This window comes from Pezoporus flaviventris, unplaced genomic scaffold, assembly GCF_033815535.1.
Source record: "Pezoporus flaviventris isolate CSIRO_AGI_PZ_B2104156 unplaced genomic scaffold, CSIRO_AGI_Pfla_v1 ptg000027l, whole genome shotgun sequence".
Taxonomy (NCBI): Eukaryota; Metazoa; Chordata; class Aves; order Psittaciformes; family Psittacidae; genus Pezoporus; species Pezoporus flaviventris.
Window position 1 is genome coordinate 1,769,629 of NW_026892575.1, and position 18,925 is coordinate 1,788,553.

An 18,925-nucleotide genomic window follows, 5' to 3' on the forward strand; every position below is an offset into this window, starting at 1 on the left:
GAAAGGCACCCTTCTAAACCAAGATATTGTTGCTTGCCATATTTTAAAGACCTATTGTGAAGAGAGATCTTTGTTACTTTCACCTAGTAAGTTGTAATCCTAATGAATTATATTTTTTTTTATAGAAGGAAATGTGAAACAACTTCAGAAGTTGCTACAAGTTTTCCCTTTAATAATTTCTTTCTGGAAGATAAAACAATTTTTGACATGAAATAAAATACATCATACAAAACACTCTGAATTTGAACTTTCATATCAGTTTTAAGCATCGTACACCTTGCCTGTGTTATCTCAGAAGTCTCTAAACATCTTTAGGCAAAAACAATTAACTTAGTATTATCAGACAAAGTTTAAATATTTGTCTTAACTAACAGTTTCATTTAAAAGATTAATCTTCTATCCCAGAGCTATTTTACATTCACTAACTTATGTCAAGACATGTTGCTTACACAGTCAGTGAAATGTAGCAGCAGGTCTGAAGGGCAAGTGAAACTTTGTGAATATTAATTGCCATGTCAATGGACTAGCAAGACCTCCAAACCCCCAAGGATAATGTTATATAGTGCCAGGTGACAAAATGGCCACATTAATTGACCATTGAATCTGGCAGTTTACAGTGTGGCTTACAAGGATATTCCTAAACCTTGAGCTTCAGGAACTTTATTCTGTGAGATTTAGCACACCAGAAGTTTTTGACCATGATTTCTTTACTAATAGAAAGCAGGACAATTGCTTTTTTTTTTTTTTTTTTTAAATATTTTAATTCTGATAGCAGTGTTATGGTATACTTTCCAACTAAGCAGAGGCTTTTTTTGGATTCTATATTAGCTCTCCTTTTCATGAATAGAGTTTTGCAAGCTCACAGAGTTTGTGTTGATAGGGACTGACTAATCATGGACTCACAGTTCAAAATCTAGACATGACTGTGTAGAGAAAATCATATGGAAGAAACTATATATGTCATTTATATTTAATGATGGAATCTTTTTTTATAATTAGAAAATGCCTGACAAAATGTAAATCTGACTCCTTAAAAGAGTTTGTCTTTTTTATTTCTTTTTCCTTGATTTTTTCTAACGTCCTATTTTTTTATCCATTGACTCTTCATTGGCTGATTTCTGCCAGGCTGTGGCTTAGGCTTTGTTGTAATGTCATCTTTCATTTTGTACCAGTAGGGTCCACTTGAAAAAAAATATGTTTTTCTCTGAAGTCAAAATTCTGCTGTGGTGTGAAAGCCAGAGGCTTGTTATCATAGCTATCATCATAGAAATAATATTGTTTATAAGAAACCCAAAAACTAGGGAAAACTGACCGAAGTAATACATTTTTCAGTGGAATATGATTTTTTTCTCCAGTTACAGACTCTGGGACTTGCTTTCTAATCAAGCAGGTAAACTATATTGAATTGAGCTCGAAAATCTTCAAAAATCTTTGAACACTTCTTACACTGAAGTGATGCTGAAACTACACTTTAAGGAGGAGAAAAGAGTTCAAGAAATACAGAGGTATTATGGTGATGCACAATATATAAAAAATGTCCAAGAAATGTCATAGCAACAAGGCGATATTCTGTGTGAGTATGTGTCAGACATAGCTGAAATTGACCCAGAAGCCTTGATTCATCATCAAGCATCAAGGTCTGCAGGTTTTAGATTATGTTAACAGCACAATTACTCCCATAAAGAAAAAAGATGTCTTCAATACACTCTGTGTAGATGTCACATATATATGAGAGGGGCCATTGGGATGTTCATGTAAGCTTTTCATTGGAAAACATAGAATCATTCGTATCTGAAAAAAGTGTAACTGCAACAGCATAACAGCATGTTTAAGCATACTTAACTAACTGAACACAGTGCCAAAGTAATCACAGCTTCGCTGTGGGTTGGAAGCAACTTGCGAAGCTGTCAGAATAAAGTAGACAGAATGCATTGGTATCTGTTTCCAAAAGACTGCAATGGTACCTATGATATTTCTGTTGCAGTTTTTGTCACAGTGAGAGAGTGAAATGTTGTGTTCTGAAGACTGATCTGCCTTTAGCTAAGCTCTGTTTTTTTAGTTCTAGACTTGTGAAATGAAGCCTGAATGTAAACCCTCGACATCTTAAGTACACAAATCTTTTTGAACTTGGGAATTCCGTGATTATGTCACATATTTCCTTGCCTCTGGGACTCCTTTTTTTTTGGGGAGAGGGGGGAGATGGGGGAAAAATACAAAAAGTCTAACTATATTTAAATTTTATATGAATATTATACGTGAGAAAAAAAGTAAGTACATGATACTGCTAGAAAGCGTCTTTCCCCCCCCCCCCCCCCCCCATATTGTATGGCTCCTACAATCAGATTCCATGGTATCTGAGTTTTACACACTGTCACAAATTTATATTTAAAACTATTATCTTCAAGTCTGTGTGACACTGAATACTTACATGATTTACATAAGCCTTATGCCTTCAACAATCGATCATTCTCCTGAGAAATTCAGTTGTCTAATAAAAAAGTGAACTGTAAAAACTTATATACCAGTAGTGGTCAATATCTTGGAAAGAGTAACTCATCATTTATTGAAACAAGTTTATGTTTCTTTAATCCCTTCATTTAAATTAATAAAGTCAACTCTTTTGACTTACAGGAACTTCTTTTTCCAACTTTCAGGTGATGATTGCCATGTCAATCTGGAGTATCAGAAAACATTTCTCCACAAGGCAGGAGGAGAGATGCAAAATGAGCAAGACATGCTGTGGGTCACCCACAAGATGGCAATAGCGGGATAAGTTCGTAAAAGTTCAAGTGTTTATGAAACTGTCCTCTGCTTCTGATACCTGGAAATTTAATTTGGATCACAAAAAAAGCTAAGACACAAGTTGGTTGCTTGATCGTCTTCTTGCTCTCAGAAAAACAATACAATTATAAAATATAGAGCACAAATTTGCATTCAAATCTTACTGACCTTATTTAAAATGTGGGGTGTTTTATGAGCTGGTCATTGATACAGCAGAATTTCTGCAATACAAAATGCTGCAAATTGCATGTATCTCTCTCAGATGCTTTGAACATTTGTATATATCAAAGGCCTGTAAGAATATTTGCTTGGAACTTAACACTTGAATAATATCCAAGTTTTCTATGATGCTAAATATCTCCCAGTACCTGTACACTTGAATGAGATCTGATTGCAAGTAGGAGTTTCTCCAAAGATATAAATTCTGAATTTGAAAATGCATTTAATACTTCTCACCTGTAAATACATATTTCTGAGAGATTATTCCTGTATGCTCCTGCATTTTGAAGCATTTTAATTGCCTCAAAAACAAAGTAAAGCAAAATAAAGAAAGCAGGCCAGAACACATTACACAAGACTGAAATCCTGTATCTGACTGCTTTCATGCAATAGAGTTTGATCCCGACATTATATTTTTGCTTCATTTTCTGACATACAGAATGTGTGCATGTGGTACATTTACTTGCAAATGTCTAACAAAAGGTATTCTAATACAAATGAAGATGTAGAAATCTCAAGAGGCATAGGTCTTAATCTTTAATAAGACTTGACAAAAGCTTATTAAAGAGTCTGCAAACAGGCAAAGTACTGAGACATGGGAAAACTGATCTTGAGATGTGCACTACAAAAATATGTTGTACAAATTCATCTGCGGTTTTGTATAAATTTTCATGGAGACTGAGATATGACAAAGGAAAGAACTAAAATTGGGTCACCTGTAGCATCTTTCATTTAAATCTTTAGTCTTTTGTGAAGTTTCTGGGAGTAGTAATTTCCAAATCATGTGCACTGTCTTGCCACTTCATGTTCAGTCCACTCTTCTGTTGGAAGTTTTTTTGGTAATAGAAAATGATGTGGGAACATAGGCACTACTGACGTGTTGTATTTTTTCAGTTATTTTGGCTTGAGACCAGGACAAGTAAATCGATTGAATATGCAGATGTTTTAAATCTATAATGCCTTTTGGTAGCACATGAAGGCAGAAATGATCTGTCATTTTGCCTATAAAAAAATGGAATAAGCAACAGCAATTTACCTCTTTTGTTTGCCTTCTTCTTACTGGTGATCTATAGCTTATTAGCACTGGTTAACTTTTTTCTTTGTCTTGATTTTCATTAGATGGATTCAAAGGGGAGGGAACAGGCTGGAGTTATTATCTGATCTTAACAGACTAAGTCTCAAATCCTAGTTTTCTATAATAATTATAAGCCAATTTGAGTCTAAGGCATTCCCAGAGAATTAGACCTTTAGATTACAGATGTTTCTTAAAGCCAGACTCATATTTTTGCTGTTATCCTTTGTACAATTTGTGGCTTATATTTACTGAGTTTGTGTGATGATTTGTCATTTTCTAAATTCATGTTATCTTGTCCCTACTGTTTAAACTCATACTACCTTTCCCCATAAGTTGTTGACATGAATGCCTTCGGAGTTTTGCATTTTTACTTAACCTCATGTCAGTTCAGAAACCTAGTATAAATTAGTTATATAATTATATATATTAGTTTTCACAATGTAGAAGCTAGGTGAGATTAATTCTAGGTGTGATCCAGCTATCCCATTAGCTAAAGAACAAATAACGTACAATATGGTGTAAATGCAGTAAGTCTTTATAATTAGGATGCAACTTTCAGAAGTAAAGTTGCATGTACTTGTTGCATGCACAGTAAAGTGCATGTACTTTTTATTTATATGAAGTATATATCCTTATTTCTGCTGGCTTCTTTAATTGATGGAAACATTCAAAAACTATGTATCATTCCTACGAAAATTTTTTTCCTTCTCGTATTTTTATCTTGGCAGAGAATATAGAAACAGCAGACTCCCAGGTGAGTAAAGACAATTAACTGTTAATCAAATCTCCGGTATATTCTAATTTGACACTAATTACTTTGTTATAATTCATTAATAAATATTTAATTTGGCCTTGAGAATGTACTGCTTGTTTATTCCTGCAAAGACCAGCATGAAAACATTGTTTCTTGTAACATTATATCTACAACTGATTCAGCAGCAGGATTAGAATGTAAGGAGCACAGGTCAATGGAAAAGTTTCACTGTGGTCTAATACAAACCCAACAGGTTTTAAAAGCCTGTAACACTGGTGACTTTTCATTTAGCTTAGAATTTAGAAGTGCCTCTACTTCATGTGTTATTGTCAAACAATAAGAAGCATTGTATTTTTTTGTAAGCATCTCTTTAAAAGAATGCTATGTTTTGATGTTAATTTGCCAGAGTGAAATATGAGGTTCCTCAAGAATTTCCTTTACAAATTGATTAAGTGTAATTTTTTTCATGTTTAGATATAGATAATCCAAGAAACTAATCTGAAGTGTGCTGCTTCAATTCACTGTGTTACCTTCAGACCTTTTGGTATGCTATAATCTCTAACAAGAGATTACAAATACATCTGAAACTGGGTGCGTTGTTTGTTACAATTGATGTTCACAATTTAAGGGACTCATTACCCCAGCACCCTTCAGAAAATACTTTTTTGGGGGGTCTTACTGAATGGTGCAACATTCAGTAACGTAACCTCAGGTCTGGTAACTCTGGAGTGTGAAAAGGGAAAATAGTGGGAAATTTTCTTAAAGAATACAGTATATAGCTATATATTTGCAGTATGTATTTCTAACATATGTTACAGTTTGTGTATGAGTGTTTTATTCTTATACCCTAAAAAGGCATAATGTTTTAAAGTCATAGTTCTCAAGTACTAAGGGGAAACACTTGAACCTGTTTCCATCTCTTTTACTTTTTACCTACACAAAAATGGGGTAAAAGTTTCCATAAAATGTAGAAAGAACTAAATAGTCAGGAGAGGCAGTAAAAAACAGATGTCATAAGTTTTGCAGTGTCATAAACCCTTCACTTTTACAACAGGTTTAACAGCTGGCTAGCAATCAATCTGAATTTATAAGACATTAGTTTCGGACTTACTCTGAAATGTAAACAGACACCCCTGAAAAGGCTTAATGTATGAACTCAACTTGTTGGAACCAGTGAGGTCTTCTTAGTCTGAATGTGGCCTTTTGAAAACTTCCTCTGAATATAAAGAACAGTCAAAGCTTGTGGTTAAAGTTTGTCAACATGCGTTATTGTTAAATACATAAAGTTTATCACCTAGAATATTTATACACAATTGGTATTGTAAATTTTCAGCATTTGGGACTTCTTTATAGGATGATGTAGGAAAATAGTTTGAAGGATAGAATCATAGAATGCTGGGTTTTATGAATAGATTAACTTTTGTCTTAAATTGGTGTCTCTATGTAGATACACATAGGTCAAGTTAAACCACCCCTATTCACTATTCAGATTATTTCTGCCCATGATTAGAAGCATCTGAATGAATTAATGTTAGGAAACAAAGAAATGGAAGAACGTTTGTTTTGTGCATGCAAATCTTGAAGACTGAAAACTTCTTTTAATCCCAAGCAGTCAGTGCAAGGACTGTAGAATTGTGCAGACAGGTTGGACAGGAAAGTCTGCATGGAGAGTTGCTCAAATACTACATTGTGTAACAAATGACACATGGAAGCTTTTATGATGGCCTTTCTTATAAAGTTCATAATTTTTGAAATGAGAATACCAATCCAGGTGTGAACAAGCATTTCTGGATCAGAGATTGAGTGCATTCCTGGCAAAGACCATTGTTTTTACACTTGTCTACAGGCCCTATATTTTGAAAATATCTTAAGTTCCATCATCTAAATACTTTTGAAGATTTGTGTTATGATACAATCAATCTGTGGGTAGTTCTTGCCAAGAGAGTTGTTTTACCTGATACAGTGATGAATACTGATACAGGTATATGCTTAGTTGTAATCAGTCAGTAGACATTTCTGTTCTTTTGATGCTCTTCACACTATTTTCTTTCTCATCAGACAGATACAATGTGATTCTCACAGTATCACCATTACCCACATTTAGATAAACTAGCAGCCATGAATAGGGATGATGAAAAATGTGTGGGAGAGGTAATATCTAACAGTACTAAGCTAGGAATTCAGGAAGCTCTGCATATGGTTTTATCTTGTAAACCTATATCAGTTGCTGGCATTTCTGATGAGTGTTCCTAACCCTTAAAATCAGAAGACTGGCCTGTACAAGTCCTTTAACTGGTGCACATTTCTCCTGGATGTTGAATGTTCTTCTAAATGGCCATCCAAATACGTATGAATTTTCAAAATGCTTATTTTTGTTCTATATTTATTTAATAATTTGCGTCCTTGATATTAATAGCATGAGTATGCATAGATTAATGACAGATATTCATTTTTTCCCTCTCCTCCTACTGCTAACATCTGAAAGCCTGATTCACCTCTTCTTTTTTTAATGATCAGATATTAAAATCAGATATGCTCAGTGAGCTTTCATGCTGACTTGAAAGAAATAAAAGAAGTGAATTCAATAATATGTGACTTTAAACTTAATTCCTTAGAGAATTATTTTTTCAGTGATTCTGTTATATGAGGGTGGGGAGGAGTTCCTTGTAATTATTGAAGCTGTAACTGGAATAGTTTTCTTATCTTACACATTGAATATGATCCCTGCTGGTTTCCACTAGTGGTAAATGCAAGAAAAAACTGGAAATAATGACTTAACCAAACAACTTGGGTCACATATCTGTTCCTGAATAGTGCTGTTCCTTTAATAGTACAGTAGCCATATATAAAACTGCTCACTTTTTTTCCGAGGGTCCCATCCATTTGCACCCTAAATCCTATGCCCTTCTATGTGTATGTTTAAAAATAAAAAGTGAAAAATGAAAAGTAGAAATAGATGAATGAGCAAAAAGCATTCTCGTAATCTATGTTCTATGCCTTTATATCAAAGGAGGAGAAATTACACTTGTACAGAGATTCAAGCATTAAACTGAAGCTTATTGCTTCTGCGTGAAGCAGTTTGATATTTGCGGATTATGGACACCCCATATCCAATATCCAATTCTGTGTTTTTTTCCCATTTCCTTTTGTCCTAGCTATAGAATCAATAGCCAGGGGCTACTGTAGTTGATACTACTGTAGCTGTATAAACAACTTGTATAAACAAGTTGTGTAAACTTTGTATAAACAGGTCAAAAGGAGTTTCATTTGATTGTGCTGCTCTACCAGGTGGAAATAAATCACTTGATAGTATAATTATAGTTTAGGTTGAAAGGGATCTCTAAAGGTCATTTGATCCAACACCCTGCCCAGAACAGGTTGAGTAGCACATTCTAATACTTCATAAAGGGTTTCTAAAGAAATAAAACTTGAAAAAAATCTTATTGAGAAGGTTTGTATAAAAAAGGATTGAGGGACACTTGAGCATTTCTTTGCTGTTACTCATTATTTCATAACAGGCAAATGAAAGAGTTACTTTATAAATAAATCTTTGATCCAATTATATTAAAAAAAAAAACACAGAAGGGTGCTGCATATGTATGCTGGTTGTCATATTAGTAGACGATCTCTGCTGTTCCTATATTTCTGTGGGGAGGTAAATTTTGCATTTTGATATTGCTCTATAGTTTCAGTGGGAGGATGTTGGGGGTATGTTTTGGACAACATATAGAAGAGGTACATAGTAATGCAGGGGAACTTAAAACATACTGAACAACTTTGTTTATTTTGAGAGGTGGTACATATTCCTGGGATGCCTTATCCATAAGAGAAATCAAAATTAATTGATTTTCAAACATAGCCAGTGCAAAAGTTTTCCTTTGAAATCAATGCAGAATTTTGTCCAGCATGTTTGGTAATACTTTTTTGTCTGAAATAGGATTTCTTAGCCTTCTATAACAATACTTAATTAACACTGAACTGCTCTAATGTACTTCTGGCTTCTCAGAAGAAGTAGTAGAAGTGGTAGAAGGCCCAGATTGCCCAGGATCTTTCTGTAGTCTTGTATAATAGTTTTCTGAAACTTTTCAGGGTGGGGCTTAGTTGTTAAGGGTTTTTTTTGTAGGAGAAGAGGAGAGCATTAGCAAACATTGTCTATAGTTAAATATATGGGAAGTATGGGAAAACAGAAAGTGAAAAACATTTTCAAAAGACTGCAGAAAATGCTGTGTAGAACACATGACCTCACAAGAGCAGAGCTACATGCAACGTGTTTTTGGCTAAGGTTTAAAAAAACTATTAATAAGCACCTAAAGCTGGAATTCTTTGTATTCAAGCTCTTAACTGGGTGAGTTTTCCCATCAACAACCTGACTGAATTCAGTGGGGCTTAGTTATCTCTGAAAGCCAGTTCAGGGTGGAGTGTGGGATCTACCTCTAGATTGCAGTAGCTTGCTCTCTTTTGTTGCTCTTTTGTTGCTTATTTTTTTTTTTTTAAGTGTTGACCTGTACAAGTGTTGTAGATTTGTATCAAAGGAATCAAAACGTGTTCGGTTTTGCGTTTTTTTTTTTCATTCTGTAAAAAGATATATGTATATACCCCACAATTCTGGGTTTCAGTCTGGCATGCAGCCTAGTTTAAGCAGTGCTTAACTGAAACATTAGGCCTCCAGGACAGAAAGAGGGGTTACTATCTGTTTTTCTTTATCTGTAATTGTATTTTTTTTGACTATGAAAGTAATTAAAATGACCTTCCGATATGCTAAAAATTATCCCAGGGACATTCAGACATGAAAGGGTGAGGTTCCCAGAAGCAGCCTTAGGAAGGTCTGGCCAGTCAGATGGTGAGCAAGAGGGATATTGGTCTTCCAGACATGGAAAACGTATGACTCAGTTACAGATGTGAGCTTAGTCATCCCAATACTAGTGTAGGAGAAAACATTTTATTGTGCTTTTTAATGATCATCTTTGGAAATGCTAACTGAAGCCATTGACCCACCTACCTTTAAAGATTGTTTCTTAATTTATCAATGAATTTAATTTAGAGATCATGCTCATCTTTCCTGTATATAACAAGCTTATTTACTATAGCTGACGTAACATGTACTTGGAGCCAGGCTGTCTGCTCTGCTAATGGCTGTATGTAACCCTTCAAACAATTTGCTTTTGTGCTACGTTCTGTGTTTGATCTATGACTTCTGGGTCAGCATGGACCTTGTCAGCAAGCAGAATAAATCAGTGAGGATCATTATTGAAACTTTACAGGACTGCTGAGTGACAGAATCAGTCATCTAGATGGTCTTGTGAGCCCAGCAAGAGCAGTGTTTCTTGCAGAACAGACACCGCTCTGCTGCCAAATTATCACTAAGCCTCAAGGCCAGTGTGTACTGGGCCAAAGAGAAGCAATAAACTGTTAACCCCAAAACAAGCCATAGAATTAGCAACAAAATGTAAGACCAAACACAGGCAATGGAAGTGTGTCTCCCTTCAGTGATAACAAAATGCTTGCATATGTGTTGAATATGACAATGATCAGTTCTCTCTTATTCTGGAGTGTGGTGCCAACACAAGTAGAGCTTTTGTTGTAGATTTATATACACAAACAAATTACAGCTATTGTCTAAGCTATTAGTTATGAGCAGTTTTCATAGGTGCCTTCACAGTTACAGATGCAGTGAAATTTTGCTAAGGAGTAGTTAATGCTGAGGCTCTGACCACAACTTATTCAACTTGTCTATATCAGGTTCAGGTCTGCTATATGTATCCCTGCTGTAGCCGTTTCTTTCCTTATGTCTACACTGTCATCATTTTCCTACCTCCACACATTCCACTAGCTCCTCTATTTTCATGCAAGCATTTTATCATCCACTTGCTCTGGACCCTCTGCTTCACAGTTAAATTCCTACCCCCCTGCCTATTCACCCCTCTGCCACTGATATTTACTCACTCCTGTCACAAGTCTAAGAGCACTGTGTTTTAGGCCATTCAGGCAGATGTTAAGCAATGTTTAAATATCTTTCTGGGAAACATTGATTACTCTGGAGTTTAGAAGGGGAATAGGTGCATTTGCAGCTAGATGGTTGAGAAGGTTAGGTAAATTTAGAGCTCGTTATGGAAGTATTAGTGAATTAGGCCCCTATCAAGGTTCAATGGTACTATAAATAAGGCTAAACTGGGAGACTTGTGACTTTGGTCAGTTCCATGTGCCTAAAACCCCTTTTAGCGAGTTTGCATCCTAACCTAATTTTCTGTCTCTTATGGTTGCTTTGGGAGTCGCATATACATAATCTGCCATATTTTGACGTACCAGCTGCAGTCATTGTAGTTAACACCTGTAGGTATGTGTGTCTGATTTGACAGGGGAGGGCAGAGAGAAGGAAGACAGATTGCTGCACCCAGTCCTAGCAAATAGAAGTATAGATTACTGAATATGGAATCAATTTCCCCTGCTGATGCCCAGGTGACAAATTGTAACTCAAATGCCAGAGATGAATAGAAGGGAATCTCTGTATTTCATTTATTCCTCCTAATCAATTATGCAGCTCTCAGCAAACAGAAAGGTATTCTTACCCCACTACAGACTTTGCTCCAAATATTATTTTATTACCTGATTGTCAGACAAACATGCCAAGTAATAAATTGATTTCCACAGAAAACACAGTAAGACCAGTGTGGCAGCAGACTTGAAAGCCATATGACAAAGAAAAGCACAGATTGAGTTAGCAAGCCAGAATACAGTCCCTCTGATTTGCTGTGAGACTAAGTAAAGAGGGGCAGGAAATACCAGCCATTTTGATAAAGTATCTCCTTTGCTTAAGGCATAAAGCGGTTGCTTTAAAATAACTGAATATTAACAGTAAGAATGGTAGTTGAATCAACCATCCTTGTAAAAAATAAATATATGTGTATTCATCAAAGCTCATATTTGTGCTTGTTCTTGACTTTGATAATGTGAACAACTTAAAATGGTTTTGGTTAATGAGCCAATTATATTCAGACCAGATCATAGTCATGCAGCATATTGTGTTTAGCTAAATTGATATGTAATGGCTGGTACTTTTCTATGCATCTCATACTCCTAACAATACAGAGAAGAATCAGCATCACTTGTCAGCCTGAATTTGTGATTTTTCTCTCCTAAGACCTCCAACTTTTTTCACCCTTAACGTAAAGTACTAATACTTAAATGCAACCAGTAATGTAAAGTACTAATACAAAAGTGCTGCCAAGTTACCCACTTCTGAATTTAGAATAATTTGTAAGAAGGAGAGCAAACAAAATACAGTTGTGATAAAAACAATTTCTTTCAAAGCTGTAGTAAAAGATTTCAGTGGAGCTTGTTGGAGAAACACAGTAAACATGGGCTCACTTGAAAGAGGTTTCAGACAGAATGCTGCTCAGGGGTACATGATGTGTTCCTGGGTTTACTTTCTGGGGCAATGCCATATGAGTAAAAACATATCCTCTTGGCTAAATTTATGATACACCACTGAATTTGAAATTGTTGGCAGAAAATTGACCTGTGCTAAAGGACATTTTCTTTTTTGCTTGTCTTTGTGTTTTAAAGAAAGCAAAGTGAACATATCTCCTAAAGTATTTGTATGCCTCTGCTGGCTTTGCTTAAAGCACAACAATGCCATTAAGGAATAGGACCAATATGAGGATTTGAAGTCATCAAATTCAGACACATTATGTTTGATGAAATGTAGGTCTGAATATTTGATCCTTCAAATGTTTCATTCTACATCCTTGTAAAATAGTTTAAAGCATTTGTTTTCTAAACTGTTTAGAAACATCATTGCTAAATGAGATAAAAATAACTTACAGAAATAATTTACATTACACTTTCCTTTATTAAATTTATTGATTTATAGAATAAAACATATCATAGGGAAAAAAAGTACCTAATAAAATGAAAAAAAAAACAAAAAAAACCAGCCAAAACCCCAACCCAATGAACCAAAAAACATCATGTGAAAGATACATAGGGACCTGATGGCCTGGTTGTTTCTGCTTTCTCAGAAGAGAATCATACAATGATTGGGTTGGGAAGGACCTTTAAATGTCATCTATTCCACATACCCTTCTAGCACTGAGCGGGGACATTCTCAACCAGATCAGGTTGCTCAGAGCCCCATCCAATGCCATCCAGGACTGGTGCATCTACCACACTTATGGGCAGCCTGTTCCAATTTTTTTCTACCCTCATCATAAAAAATGTGTTCTAACAAATTACAATCAGCAGAAACAGTATGAGAAAAGTAAGATAAAGACTCCTACTTTGGCAATATGGTAAATAGGCAGTGATGTACCATCTAGCATTTGTCATCTTCTGGGTTATTATACTAGATTCAAATGAAAAAAGAAAACAAAATACTTTAAACTACAGAATAAGAAACAGTATTGGTGAAATGTTTTTCCACCACTACATAAAACAGCTCTCCATCCACTGAATATTATTATATTAGCAGGTATGCTGTTCCTTCTTTTTTTGCCTTCATCCCTGGGTAGCCCAAACTCAGTAATCTGTCGGTTGTTTAGGAGGGAGAGATACTTGATTGAGAAAAGAAGCAGGTATATATTTGAATAATTTCCTGTTTATTTAAAAGTAAAATGCAAAATCTACTGTTATCATCTTAAGTTTTATCTTAAGGATCAACTAAGTTTTTCTCAAGGTCAGAGCTCCATTGCATATTCTGGTTGTGTCCTTGTGTTTCTGCCCTTTACTTCTAGCATTTCTTTTTCATTCCTGTCTCACACAGATGCTTCTTGTCTTTCAACTTCTCTCAAAGACATGCATCACATCACAAATTAATAACTAATGCAGCCTTCACATGCTTTGCATGCAATCCTATGCCTTCACATGATTTGCATTTAACTTTATTCTGGCTGGTGACTTATGACTATTTTCAGTGAAGACTTTTTTAACAGTTGTATTTGTAAGGTAATATTTATAACAGTTATCCTAAATAAATAGCAGTTGTATGAATAATAAAAAATGATAGGTATAATATAATTGATACCAAAACATTTTGAAATGTCTCTCTGTATCCTAATTATGATGATAATTCTGTTCAATAATAATTATTTTTTCCAATAGAATATATAAATATTTTTTATTTTTTTTTTTTTAAAGTCTTTGTAACAGCAGTGTTCAAAACCTTGGTTGGTTTTCTTAGCTTTACCTTAAATCAAGATTGTATAGAGAAGAAAATTAAATTGAAATCAATGACTAAAAACTAAGCCTAAGCCATACTTTGTTTTTCTCTTTCTCAAAATAATATCCTGAAATCTTCCTGAAACCATATTTCTGTTTCTTTTTATTTCACTTTCCATCCAATGACCCCATGTTGCAAAGTATCTTTTAAAAACATAATTATTTTCAGCATTAACGATCCAGAAATCTTAAGGCTGAATATGTAAATGTAAAGTACTACAAGCAATGATGTTTTTTTTTAAGACACTTAAAGAGCTTGGTGGGACAGATCCTTGGCATTTAAGATATTACAGTTTCAGTGGTGGTATCCAGTGAGTTACACTACCTCAAGACCTCGTCTTCTGTCTTCAGGGCATACTCAGTGCTTCAAGACATTTTCATATGTAGTGATCTGTAAAGTGAGAATAAGCTGTTACTGTAACTGCTATGAACGGGTCACAATGTAGGCAGAAAAGAATATTTACTCTCCCAGAACATTTTTTTCTATCTATCTCTTCTATCCTTGAAGGATTTGGTGGAACCTTACAAAGGCTCTTCATAAAGCTTTGTAGAAATATGTTCATGATGTAGAAATATGTTCCTATGTTGCTGCTTCACCATTCTAATGAATTCTAAAACACAGATCTTAAGCTTCTAAGTAACCGTAATGTTAATTGAATCTGTAACTCATTTTGTCTTCTTCCTCTGTAGTACAGCTTTAACTACTATATTTTACAGCAGTTGCCTTATAATTAACACTCTTTAGGCATACTCTATCAGGCCCAATGTCTGGTCAGGGAAATGGGCTTCAAATTACTTTTTCCAAAAGTTGGAAGTGTTGATTCCAGAAAAAGTTATTTTCAGTTCCCCATGGGAACTGTCATTGAAGTGTTTGGTGTCACAGTGTTTCTTAGCCCACATTTACTGGCTGGAGTGCCCGGGATGGTGTATGCATGGGAACAGTACGATGGCTGTGATGTAACATGGAGAGGAAATGTGACTAAAAAGCTCTAACCATGATCATACAGATGTCAGGAGATAGGTGATACTGTGGCAGAACAGTTTGTTCCCTTTTGGCAAACCCTAATTTTCAATATTGCTCATTTCCCTAATAAAATGTATATAATGGAAGGTGTTCGCTTGATTTTTTGGGGAGTTTGTTGTTGTTGTTGAGCACAAGAATACAAAACCTGTATTTTTTCACTGAAAACAATTTTCTTGGAAAGTTCTCTATTTTGGGGCACTGGAAATACTTCAGCATTTACATGATAACAGCATCAGCTGTTCTAATGTATGCTTGTTTAGCTGTGTTGGTTTTGGTACTGAATTTTAGAATTATGTAGCTTTTGGTACCGCCTGAGACCATTAAAGTGTCATGCCATTTTAGAAGATAATTAAGTTTTGTGAAAGAAAAGCCAAAATGGAAATCAGTCTGTTTTTATCAGATGATTTACAGCAAGAAAATAAAGTCCATGTAGCATAGCCAAACCCCTATTATATGCGCTGAATATCTATGAAAGGTACATTCAGGATCTGTGAATTGCACTGATAAATGAAGGGATATAATATAGAGTCTGTTTTCCTGCTATTTGTGTAACAAATTCCTGTGAACATGTAGTTATGTAGATGTTTAAATATTTACAGTTCAAGTGAATTTTCAAACCAAAACTCACTAATTTTTCTAATGCTAGAAACTCAATGTGTTGTTGTTATGAAGATATGAAATTAAAATATCAGATTTTGGTAATTATATATTATTCTCATGAGACAGCTGGAGTGTAAAAAAGTATTGTTATTTACTTCACAAAATCACAATTATACCTATTATAGTTTTGATCCTGAAACATGATCAGAGCAAATCTTTAACTGCAGAAGCTCTAACAACAGGCATATTTTAGGAACCTGGGAATAAATTAAAAATAGAAAACAAAATGAACTGCAAATTGCTTTTTTTAAGAAACATTAAACATGTCACATGAACACCTAGAAATGGACTATTAGAGGGAAGAACAGAATATGTTCTAACTAATATTGTCAAAAGATGTCCTTCTAAATCTGTGTATGAATAACTGCACCTCATAACAGGTATTTGATTGATCATATGGAAGTCTCAAGCTCTCGATATGTGTATGAAGCACATAAAGCTTTTCTTTACAGAAGATGTTCTGTTTCAGAATATGACACCTATCTGTGGTATTTTGGTATTGTACAGAAGCCATAATTCTTGTTCTATAGGAAATTCTGAAACTGGGTAAAAGGGAATATGCATATGTGACTGAAGTAAAGTTGACATAGTTCTGAAAAACATGCTAATGCAAGTATATTTTGCTATAAAGCTTTTAGAAAAAGACCTTACTGTAAATTTCTTGCTATTTAAATGAGTAAGTAATAGCAATATGCAAGAGAACTTCTAAGAGTAATGAACCCACTGTTTACTGCTCTGGGTAAACAAGAACAAAATGCAGATGTGTTCCTTTTTCATGAGAAAAGGTGGAATAAAAGGGGATGTTTGTTGTTAAGGTGTGTAGAGTAAGAGAAACTAACTGGATGAGCCCCTCATCATTTACATGTTAGATATGGGACAGGTAGGAAGTATGTGTTTAGAAATACAATATTAGTGAGATTAAATTTATTCCTGTCTGTACATCACTGAATGAGAGACTTTAGACTGAAGAATGACCAAAGCCAGAACTGCAACTTTCACTTACAGAAAAATGTGAAAGTTGTACATGAAAGCAAAAGAAAGACATACAATACGATTTTCTTTTTTGTCATAGTGACTTAAGTGATTTCATCCTGAAAAGGATGAGCTGTGGAGGGTAGTTTGACAGTACATAAAGCTGTGGTGGCAGACAGCAAGCAGAGATAGAGAGGTATAGTGTTGTAGAGGGATAGCGGTGATGACTGTATGTTGCTTGGTTGTAGCAATTCACACCAGAAATATGTGGGGCCTCTCAGGCTTTCAGGCTAGCCTTGGCATGGGAGACCTCAGTAGAGCTGAGAGGATGACCTGCCCCTCATGGGGACTTCTCTATGCTTTTATTGTGATTTATAAATGAATTCTAGCTATGGAAGGGCTGTAATATCAGCTTACTGCTAGTGTATAGTGCATCCACAGCTATTAGTTGGGTAGGCATGTGGAGAGAGAATAGTTCTGCCAGCTGCTAATTGTTAAAACTGCTTAATGTTGACGTCTTCTTATCATCCCCTGTTCCACCGAATTACATCTTCTTTAAGCCTATTTAACTTACTGCTTGGAAGTGAAGAAGCATTGCTCATTCTTGTGTAACTTTCACTAGGTCTTCTGGGTGGGTACTTGAGATGTTACTGTTAAATTTCAATATTTATCTCTGGAGAGAAGTCTAGTTACGGCTGAATGGTAGAGGATTACATATTGCATTATGCCCCTCTATAATCACTTTCACTGAAAGGAACCAAAGCAAGTTGCATCAACTGAAATTTCAAAATCAACCATGTGATCACACCATTATAATCTTAGCTGGGTGAGGAAGCTGTATTTCTCAGTACTGAATTATTTAGACTTGCATTAATGTGTTTCAGTGCATGGTGTGATAACACTTTTTAATGTTTTCAGCATTTTTTGGAGAATTCCGTGAAGAATTTGTCACAAACAACTGACAATGACCAGTCCATCAGCTTGAATGAGCTTAGGTAGTCTACTGCTATGCAGCTTTTAATACCAGCAGTTGTGATATATCCCATATCAAAGATGTATATTGAAGTGCCATATCTGTGAATCCAAATGTGCATTCATTTATAAAGTGAGTTAGTGCTCTGTGTGTCAAGCCATTAGTGCCTCCCATAGTTTGGCCTATACTAGCATTTGCAGAAAAAGGCTTTGCAAATGCAACAGTGTCACAGAACTTGCATTTTAGAGAAACAGGGTACAAGTAAGCTCTGCCTGCTGTGGGTTATAATTAATCTCTCTTTGGCTTTCATGAGAGGAAAAAGCACTTCCTTGTCATCTTAAAACTCTATTCAAAGCTTGTTGGAGTCCAAGGGGGTTGCCAACAGGGCTGCTGTTATCAGCGCTCCGATCTGCAAGTAAAGGTGAATCTTATGTAAAAGAGCTCAAATTCAAACACACTGAATGTCAGAGAAATATGTAATATCATGTAGGATTTTTAGCTGGTAATTGTTTATTACATTTCTTCTGGTCTAATGGACATTGTCTCTATATTCTCTAGGTGGTCTATTATTATAAGTGTCTCTTACATGTTGGTGGCACGGATAGTAATTACTTGTCGTTTCAAGGGCAATGTCACATGTGTTTAGTGTCTCTGTCTTTGGTGGCATTTTCATCTAGTAAAGTTAAATGGCTTTTTTTACTCAAGGGAATAGCTAAAATCTCCATCTCTGTAGTTGAATTCTCTGGAGTCTTTAAATCAGAAAAGTGAAATGTGCCTGTGACAACAATCTTAGGTGTAGTAAGTGGAGTGACAAGAGAATTAAAACATATTAACAAGGTAAAGAAACCTGTCTTAAAAGCCTCTGCCAGGCACTCTCTATGAAGAATTTAATCAATTTTATGTTGAAAAAATCAAATATGTATTTCAGAGCTTTCAGTAAGTTGGAAGCCAATTAGTTTTGTGTGGAATCTGTTGGCGGTCAATATCTCTTTTTTATTATTATTTTGTTTTACTACATTACAATATTATTTTTATAATGGAATAAAGGCTTCATGATGACATTGCAACTAAAAAAATCTGGTTTGACCTGTTCTCGTCTGAATATTTAAGTAGCAGAAATCAATGTGGACACTGGATTTATACACCGTGCCTTACTCTACATGAATGGCACTGAAGGCGATTAATTCTTCACACTCTACATCTGTCCTTGCATAATGACAGCAGCCATTGTGAATCTGAGTCTCTGCCTTCTCT